This window comes from Zea mays, chromosome 8 (genome assembly GCF_902167145.1).
Source record: "Zea mays cultivar B73 chromosome 8, Zm-B73-REFERENCE-NAM-5.0, whole genome shotgun sequence".
Taxonomy (NCBI): domain Eukaryota; kingdom Viridiplantae; phylum Streptophyta; class Magnoliopsida; order Poales; family Poaceae; genus Zea; species Zea mays.
In genome coordinates this window covers 150451611-150462215 of record NC_050103.1, presented here as the reverse complement: position 1 = coordinate 150462215, position 10605 = coordinate 150451611, and the positions used below count along the sequence as shown (strand labels likewise).

Below are 10605 nucleotides of genomic sequence, written 5' to 3'. Positions count from 1 at the left end.
GCACAACATTGGGACAAGGCTGGTCGTTGTTGATCTACAAATGTGCATGACCTGCTCTAAAAATATTTTAGAGCGTGGGGCAGCAGAACACTTGATATACAAATGTACATGATATACACACCCCAGATGATTATAAAGTGCATACTGACACTTGATCCAATGCTTTAGGACATCAAGATACATTACCGTACCATCACTACATGTAGAACAAACCATTCAAGATCAAGGCATTAAAGAAGGAACTCTGCACAACAACCACCATAATCAGGCCTCCTTCAATATCAACTCCACGGTAATTGTAGTTGCTGGAAAATACCAGTCTGTAGGCAATGAAGTCATTGGAGCATATGTCATTTAATATACCTTCACATAAACATAATTAAGCATAAACAAGAAGTATAAGATCATAACATAATTTCAGCAATCTCTAAAAGATTAAGAGAATTTGCTTTTGTGAGGTATCGTAGATGAATTGAGTATTCCTATGCTGCAGATAATGAATGACAACCTAGATCACCATATCCAAGTAACCTAGCATAATTAAATCCCTTTTGAGTTTGAGCAAAATTTTCCCATCTCCTTGCACTATAGATTCGGATCTTTAATTATTGACAGAAGTGAAGGATCCAAGTATGAATCCAATTTGAAATAACCCCTCTAGAATAATCAGAGAAAGTGAGTCAAAGAACAAATATTGGAAGATAAAGATCTACAACTAAATGTAGTCAATACAAGAGACCATGTAAATCAAACAACAATGAGACAAAGAACTTGTAACAAATGACTTAGATGGCAAATGAATCGATAGAAAAAGAACAATCATCCCACTAAATAAGGATAATTCTTTCAGAAAACAAGAATGATAACAACTTAAATATATTTACCTGCACAAATAGGACCATAAAAATAAAATTCAAACTAATTAATATGAACAAAAAGGATATAATAAATTCTCCATGTATAGAATTAGAAAAGAGGAAGATCAACAAGAGTTGCAGACACTATTCTGTCTACCGCACCAGTAGGCAAATGTCTTATTTTTATTTTCCTTCCATCTATTGTCGTAGCACCATTCTCATCCCCAACATTAGGGAGCTTTACTATCACAATCGCTTCCTCCTGCTTGTCCAGAGGGAAATACAGTGGGAGCAACCTGCATTGTATAATTGCTTACAAGAAGATGATGAACAACTAAAAGGTAATACACGTTCTAGGGTTCAGTTTAAGTATCGTTTGCATATCTGTATGTTAGATGATGGCCCAGTACAAAAAAACAATACCAGCTATTTTTGTCTTTTTGCTTCTCCAGAAAACTTCTAATAGTTCCTGCAAAATTCAAAGAATAAAATAGCTATTTACCTATAATATTCACGGATTAAAAGCATGAGCGTAGAAAGAACAATTCATCCACAACTTCCATTTTATACCACTAACTGTTTTGTCCTATACGTGGTTGAGAAATGGGAGGAGTGTTGAGAGTTACTTTTTGTTAAGGTTAGTACCACAACTAACATCAACAAGAGTTGCAGATCTCAAGTGGTCACCTTGCAGCCACCTCCTCTTCCACCCCGACTCCCGAGCGATCACCTGTTGCCGCGGGCGTTGTACATGGCCCGCCAGTAGTCGTAGTACTCCTGCGCCCCCATGGGCTCCCACCTCGCATCCACCTCCACCGCCATCCCGAGCAATCGCTTGTCCACGGGCACCCCCAGGAGCGCTAGCTGCATCTAGGGAGGGAGCCAGGGTGGATCGCAATGCCTTGAGGGGTAGGGGCATCCACGCGACCGTCGATCCATACCCTAGATGCACCACCGTCGGCCTCCATGGGCTGTTGCAGATGGAAGGAGGTGCCATCGCCGCTGCTATCGATGGAGGGCTGGAGGCGGACAATGGCTTGCGTCGTATGTGTCGCCGAGCCACACGAGGAGGTCCTGCAGCGACACCACTCTTGCATACCACACCGTACCGTCTCCTGGGCGCGGGAGGATGCGATCGCCCAGGCTAAATAGCAGCTTCATCCGCTCGCCGCCCCCACAGCCGCCGCCGCTACCAGCGTCGTCCAACTCTGCGACGGTGGCGGTAATCCATGTCTGCTAGGCCCGCCACCCCTTCCCTCCCTTCCTCTATCTTCCTTCCCCTGCTGGATCTAACCTCGGGCTCCACCCACGAATCCAAACCCTAGCGTGGACAGATTCGTCTCTTGGTGTGCGGGGAATGTGAGGAGGGAGCATTGATGGGGGGAGGGGGAGCATGGGAGATTGCCGGGGGTGGTGGGGCGGGGCGTGGGGGTCATGGAGGCAGGGGCATAGCGGGGATGGGGGGAGCGGGTGGAGCCGAATGCGCGAGGGGTAGGATGCCGGGCGCGGGGGCGACGATGACGGGGCGTCGGCATAGAATTTGCTAGGATTGCGCTACGGGATCATCGCGCCAACGATGGAAGGTATGCCGTGCGCGAGAATGTCGGGAGCGGATTTGGGGGCATGAGCAAGGACGCCAGAGGGGCACGGGGGGCAGGCAGAACCGTGGTGCACGCTGTGAACGTCTACAATAGAGTCTTATATAGTAGTAGAGATTAAGCCTTGGGCCAGGATATCATCATCCCAATCCACCCCTTAGAAGACCGACGTCCTCGTCGATCAACGCTAATCCAGGAACCTCTCCTCTTAGCCATGTCTGTGTGTCTAGTGTCGTCATATGCCATGCCATGTGACCACTCTGGGTCCACATGCGCCATGCACCATATACCTGAACCTCTAACCCACATACACCGATGAAACCGCGAAGGTCGGCTCTGATACCAGTTGTAACACCCCGGCCACTCCTAGACCAGCAGTACTTAGTCCTGGCAGCTCTCTAGGATCATATATTGTTCCCACAGAATAACACGAGTCTTTTGTGCGCACTTTGTCCTCACTCATGCGCACCCGAGAAAACTTCCCGGTCGGTCAACCATCCCAAATTGCTCCAAGCCAAGCACGCTTAACTTGGAGGTTCTTTCGAGATAGGCTTCCAAAAAAAGATGCACCTTATTGGTATGAATACTCTATTAATTCTATTAAGCTTTGGGCCAGGATATCACCATCCCAGGGGCCAGGATATCACATTTATCAAGTTGGTTATACAATTAGATTTGGGCCTGACATATATACTCTAAGTCATGAACTTTATGTTTTACTATTGTGACTACTATATATTATATAGTTTTGTTTTGGTTGTTTAAACACTTAGGGAAGTCCCAACCCATAATTTCTATGGGTAGTTTCTAGAGGAAAGAGAGCAATAAATGTGTTCTAGAAACTATCTTTCCTAGCCCATGGTTTCTATAGGTAGTTTTTTATATATAGAAAATTTTAATAACATCTGTGAAAAGGATCATGATGCTCAAAGGGGGATGAATTGGGTTTAACAAAATTTCTTATGCAGACTAAAGTCTATTAATGAACTCACTTCACTCCTTATGCCTAACAACATTTCTATCTTATGATCAAGAGTTCTGCATCATAGGTTCCAATCCTTTACTAGCATGACACTTCTGATAATATAAATACTTAAATGTAATTGCTCAAAAGTGTTAAATATATATACCATGATATCCAAGAACAAGTTAGCAAAGAAGCCTGTGATAGGTGGGCCCATGGGCTTGGCCGAGAGCCCATGGACTCGGTCCACATGACCAGAGGAATATCCTACCCGCTAAGAGATTCCAGAAAGATAAAGATGGCAAAGATCCTATCAAATTATAAGATGGGATTGACATCCACGTAGATAAGGTAAGACCCAGTTGAAACACAAGATTTGAGTTGGCCTACCCTGCCTGACATATAGGTAGCATGGTGATTGCTCCAGTATTATTGGACCACACCAGGAAGCGTGAAAAAAATAAAAATAAAAGGAAGAGGATGAGGGTTCAAGGTATTGTACCTCTGCAGCATGAGCCTCTTGGTCCTAGAGCATATAAACTGCATGCGGAGAGAACAGACTGATTGAACGATGTTAGATCAAAATCAGAGAGATTACTGATAGATCAGAGTGATGGGACCAGATGGGGTCGAATAGGATCGGATCGACGAGTGTGTACAGACCTGTGGCGGGGACTGCGGAAGCGATGGCTTATCATCCCAACGCGGCATAGCAGATCTAGCGAGACAGGATGTATGTGTGCGCTGATTCACCATGTCGCGTCGAGGACGGAGATGCCAATGGAGACGATGATGTTGATGGTGGAGAAGGTGTAGGAGGCGGGCGGCGGGGGCACATGCCACGGAGCGTCGCCAGGAGACGGTTGTAGTGTGCGGGGAGGGACGAGGATGGAGACGCCGATCTGCCCCATCGCGCACACGCGGGCCAGGAGGCAAAGGGGGTGCACGCGGGCGAGGAGAGGTGCGCCGGGGGAGATGGCGTCGGGTCCGGCGATCCGGCCTGCGGGAGGCGGGTTTATGGGAGCAGGCGCGAGGTGCGCCGGGGGAGGCGGCGTCGGGTCCGGCGTAGTGGCGTGGTATTGTGCGGCATATGTGGAGGTTATCGCTGTCATTGGCGAGTGAGAAGCGGCGGTCGCGGACCACGAGCACTGACCATCACGGGCGTGGGGCGGTGAGGGGCTGGATGGTGGCTGTTAAGGCGGGGGAGGGGGACGGTGGCTGTTGTGGTGGGGGAGGGGGACGGTCGTAAGACGGGGCAAGGGCATCGCGTAAAGCGGGGGCACCGGGGCGAGGGTGTTGACGCGGGTGGTGCAGCAATTGCGCGGCGGCTGTCGGGGTCGGGGACAATCGTGTGGCGGATGGGGCCACAAGAGCGGGGCAACGTGAGGCGGGGCACTTTGGTGTGGACGATGACACTACTTTATTAATAGAATAGTATATATACTTCCAGGAGTTGGATCGGAGGAGGGAAGGACGGCGGGTTCATTCCAAAATATGTAATGATCTTTTTTATAAAAAAACACAGGACGACCGTTGAAACTGGTGATTTAATATAGTAGAGATAGAGAATAGAAGTTTTTGTTAAACCAAAGAGGAGTACATCAAATTGACACACAAACTTCTAAACACTCCCTGCCGCCTTTGATTTAAAAAAATAGCTTTTCATGAAATAAATACAAAAAAGATCATTCAGTCTATCATCGATGGTAAAAGAGGGTTGCGTGGATATGTTCGCTCGTCTAATCTGACGCGAATTGCTGGGCTCCAAAGATGGGTTAACGAGTGAATGGAATCAAATTCCCAGACCTCGTCAAGTGTTGATATATTCCAAGTTCCCAACCCAGTTGCATCTGCAGAATTTTTTTATAATGTGACCTGTGACCTCAATCTTCAAGCTCAAAGCACCCCGAACCGCGTCGAAGTGAATATCTCGTTTGTTTTGGTGGACCACGGAATCAAGGAAAGAATAATGGAAATTAGACTAGGTTTTTGAGGTGCGTTCTAAAAAACCCAAAGAAATTTATAAGTGTTTTTCTAATTTTTTTGTATATTTTTTTTGTCATGAGTCTTCGTAATGCGATGGCTTTTTTAACCGCTTCAACCTTGACGAAATCACTACTCTAGATTCCAGCTCCAGCGTGGAGCTATAGATTATAATATAAATTTAAATAGTTTCAAAATATTTTAATTTAAATAATAAATAAAATGATTTATGTAAACGCATTATAAAATTTCACAACTCTGGGTTCACGATTTTCTGGAGCACATATAATAACTTGCTTCACTAACTTTACAAAATTTTCTGAAGCTAGAGCAGTTCCATACAACAAATGTTTTTAAACACATAACAACAAATGTTTTTTTTAAAAAGTACAAATTACTCCTCCTACATATGGACGATGTTCATGCAACACCCTAAAGTTTTTTAAAAATTATTTTACCTCTCCACCTAGTTGGTTCAATCTTACCCTTAACAAAATTTGTCTTTTTAAATTATTTATGTATAAACTAAGTTTTGAGTTTAAATTTTGTTAGTTAGTAGTTAATGTCATAACTTAGCCTAGAAAAATACATTATGGTTTTCGTAATTATTTTAATAGGTTAAGGATCAGATAAGGTAAAAACTTTAGTGGTACAAAACAAATATACAATAATAACGAATAATTTTTAACATATATTTTTAACATAAGTTATGATGTCCTCAATCATCTTAGAAATTATGAACATGAAATTCAACTTATAGAGGAATGAAGAAAATAAATCTTCTCCTAATAAATTCATTTCTTCACTTATAAGTTGAATACAAATTTACAAATTCTTCTAGTTTTCCTAGTGGCATAGTAGTGCCATTTTCATATAACAGATAATACAATGACCCAACGTTATCTAAAGGAAATGTGCTACGATTAAATGAACAAGAACAGAAATTTCAAGAAGGGTAAAAAGCATAACCATCAGCGCATCACCACTCAGGCAAACCTTAAGCAAACTCCGTCCATTTTGCGGCTACCGGACCTTGGGCCATATGTGGGCCGGGGGGGCTCCCATCCGCGGCGGTCCAGCCCGCGTAGAGCTTCTTCTCCTATTCTCCTTGAGCACGGGCATTCGCTCGCTGTCTGAGCCGTAGAAATAACAGCACTCGAGCCTATAGACCACTAACTACTGTGGGGAAAACGAGATTAGCAGCGGGTAAAACGCACTTACGATATAATCATGTGATTAGCTCTTCTTAAGCTCATTCTTCTCTTAACCACTGCGCGTAATCGAGTACCAGAATAATACGTCTGAAACGTTTTCTATAGCGCAAGCTTCAGTTCCGGTAAAATGACCTGCGTCCTCCCAATCCCAGCTCGCAGGCATCCAATTCTGTGTGCCATCACTGGCTTCGTTCGACGTGGGAGTACTAAACAAGCTGCAATAATTCAGCGCGCCTTTATTCTTGCAATAATTCTAGGACCTGGCTGAATGCTGCGTGCGAGGTCGGCCGCGCGCCTATAAAACACCTCGTCCCGTGCCTCCATCAGGCATCCAAGCTCAAAGCAAGCAGATCTAAGCTCCAGGCAGCGTCGCGACAGAGTGAGCTAGTGAGTAGCACGACAACAACAATGGCTTCCCTGAAGGCCGCGAAGCCCAGCGGAGTTGCGGCGCAGGGCAAGGAGCCGGCGCCCAAGCTCAGCGAGACGGCGACGAAGCCGTCAGCCGCGAAGAGCGGCGGCGTTAAGAAGGCTGAGCAGAAGCCCCGGGAAACCAAAAGGAAGGTACGTGCTGTAGTATATCACTGCACAGGCACAGCTGCGTCATATGTCTATGCTATCCTTGTGATTACCTTGTGACCTGTTCGTGTCGTGATGGCCTAAAAGTACGTGCTTCCCATGATGAAACCAGGTGAAGAGCAGCAAACAGGCGGCGGCGGCCAAAAAGTGACGTACAGTACGTGTGGAGTGTAATGGAGCTTCCATGCATGAGTGAATCCATGCCATGTTATGAATCTAGTCCTTCCTTTCTTGTATCTTCCATGTGACGCGGCGTGTGCGTCCCCTCATGTGTGATGATGCCAGATGAATACTACAAATAAGACGTTGTTGTGACTGTGTGCCATCGTCGCCTCCTTCATGCGTCCCTTTGCCGCTTCATGCTCAAGCATTAATAATGAACTAATGGTAGTCATTCTTCCAGCATAACTACGTGTTCTACGCGTTGTTCAGTTGCATATGTAAACAAAATCTTAGACATGAACGGAAAACAAACAAAAAAATAGTATTCGGTCCTGCAGTTTAGAACCAATTATAATCGGATTCTCGGACGCCGACCACGAGAAACACGTCAAACGCTCCGCGGCGGCGGTAATTCACTGGGTAGAAGAGTATGGCCGTGAGAATGAATTGCATGATGGTCGATTTCCGGCCGGTACCACACGTATCCAAAGTTCAGCTAGCGTACCGCGTGGCCGCACACCGCAGTTCCAATGCAAATTAGATAGCTCCTTCTCTTGCATATTGTTGGTGTCTTTTTAGACCAAACACAAATGACCCCTAGATCCCGATCCTTGAGAACCTCTTTGGGAGGCGGTGAGCTGTCCGCGGCGGATTATCCACGGTAGGTCACAAGACCGTCCGCGGTAGATAACACTGTCTTGAACTCCGCCTCTATGTTGGTACCTTCTTATGATCAAATAGCAACGAACTAAATAGGTCATCGGACCGTCCATGACATGATATGCGTAGTGATAGCAATGAGCTCCTGCAGAACCTGGATCTCGTCCCATAGGGACCTCGTCAGGAAAAGATCTTAGGGTCGTTGTAGGGTCGGCAGGCCACCCACGAAACCTCTAGACGACATAGTGTCCAATAGAGGTAAAGATTGGTATGTGGAAACTACAACTAAAGCTACGCTACATCTAATCATAAGGCATGAATGATAAATAAAGTAAATAGATTGGTTCGATTGTATTGGGCTCACGGGTTTTAATCGGTCGTACCCCTTTATATTTATAGGGGAGGTCTGGACCCGTTCCTAAGCGAGATCCAATAAATTCTCACGGATAGGTTAGGATAACCAAGCATGAAATAAGTACTCTTGTTCAAGTTAATATGATCATGAACCGTCCAGACTATCCCACGGACCACCCGGGAGCGGACCGTCCAACCACAAGGTTGGACCATCCGACCGTGCCCGATGCCAAATATGGTGCTCAACAGATGATCCCTGCCTTTTGGTAGAGCTTGGCGAACCAAAAGCACCCGATACTACTATCCTCTTTCAGAAAACAATAGATTACACAACATGCCTTGTTCCCAAAACACGAAATCTAGGCTGATGTAAGTCATCGGCTCTTATGACCAGACAATATAACTATTTGATAGAACTCTAATGTCTAGAGGTTGTTTAGAATTGCATCCTCTTCGGCCATAGCTACCTGATCAGCATGTTAATAGGCAAAAACTTGTGGTGCCCCAGTCCAAATAAGCAAACGGATTGGACAAGTAATACAGATTCATTGTCGTACTATCCTAGACTTGAGTGGGACAACACATCGGTGATGAGTAGACTGGAAAGTACCACAACATTCCTGGAGGCGGATGAGCAAGCGACATTCGTTGCTCCACCTTTCAGGTCGATTTAATCACTCTTTGCCTTTGCATAGATTGCCCTTTTTTATTTTGATTGTTTTATTGGCCGGTTGTGCGGAACGACCCTCTTTTTCATATATTTAGCAAGAAGCGGATCAAAAATAAGGTCGGCACTGCCTTGCCGGCCAGATGTCTTGGAGGTGTTTTGCTTCCCAGTTCCCACTTCGGGACCGTCAATGGCCAAATGTCCTGGGATGGTGTTGTCTCTGGTTGTCTCCGGGCTGTCCGACTTTAGTTTCCTGACTATCCGCGAGGGGCCTAGATTGTCTGGTCTTAAGACCCATACCGTCCGATAAACATTGGACATGAGACCTTGATCGAGTATCCAATCGTACCTACCCCTTGAGTATTTCCGGTCCTTTTAGTGGACTTTATAATCTCTTTCCTATCTAGACCTTTTGAGTAACTACCCTCATGACAGATTCGGCGGACGAGGACCACCAATGACAACGCTTTTGCTCTTACCTTTATCGGTCATTTCCAACCAAATCGGGACTTTTCTATCATTTATCTCAAGTGTATTGATGGGAAATGACTGTTTGTCAATTTGCGTTCCTTGGAAAACCAATTGCCCTTCATTTGTAGCTGATTATATCTACAGACGCAAAGCATTGTAATCATTGGTGGCATAAGAAAGGAGTCATGCCATTTACAATAAGCACGTCTTTTCAATTCATCTGTTGGGGGCATTGTATGTGATAGTTTAATGTTCCCACTCTTAAGTAATTCATCAAATATCTTGTCACACTTAGAAACATTAAATGTGAACTTAACTTCTTGCCGATTCTTTCAAACCGGCTATAGAGAAGAGCAACTGGAGAGTTTGTCCTTAGCAAGCCAAACAAGCTAAGCGACATATACCACTTTTGGCTCATAATCTGAGCTACTACTGTCATGACACTCATCATAATGAGACAGTTCTTTGCTTCGACTTTCACAAGCCAAAGCCTACTGGTGCAACTGAGTTAGCAAAAAGAATTGGGTGTTGTCTAATTTGTCCCAGAATAGTTCAGTTATTTCCTCCCGAACTTTATCCATAGTGGCCGATGGTAACCCATCGGTCTTTGGGACGTGGGGCTCAAGTGGCTGGTTATTATTACGTCGAACTTCTGTCGTAGGACAATCAAAGGTGGTATCTGATATAGTCCCTTGAGGCATATCAGTACTGCATCCCACTATCGTATAGTACAGGGTGAATCCCTCTGAATCCCAAGGGGCCAAAAAATATTTGGTTTCATGCACGGGTGGTGCATGGTATGGTTTTGATGTGTCATAGGTGGAAGATGGTAGTGTTGCTAAGATGGGTGAAAAACTGTGTATTGTGGTCAGCACCTTGTTCTGCATAGACGTACCTGGACTGTCTAGCCTAGGTAGCCGAACAATCTACAAAGGACCGGATGGTCCGACATTATACCTGGAATGTTTGGTCATGTCGGGCATCACCTCTGAGCCACGTGGTGGTCTCTGTGTGGCTCCAGACTATCCCATATAGGGAGTTGGATGGTCTGTGAAGGGACCAGACGGTTTGAGATTCTATTCAAATTATCCGGTCTTTT

General features: G+C 45.3%; 1 non-coding gene across 1 annotated transcript; it reads left to right on the top strand.

Annotated features, from left to right (window-relative positions):
* Positions 1-6891: 6891 nt before the first annotated feature.
* On the top strand, positions 6892-7517 carry LOC100500980 (uncharacterized). Its single transcript, XR_002264405.2, has 2 exons — positions 6892-7177; positions 7305-7517. It is a non-coding gene; the product is annotated as an uncharacterized protein (transcript).
* The last annotated feature ends 3088 nt before the right edge of the window (positions 7518-10605 follow it).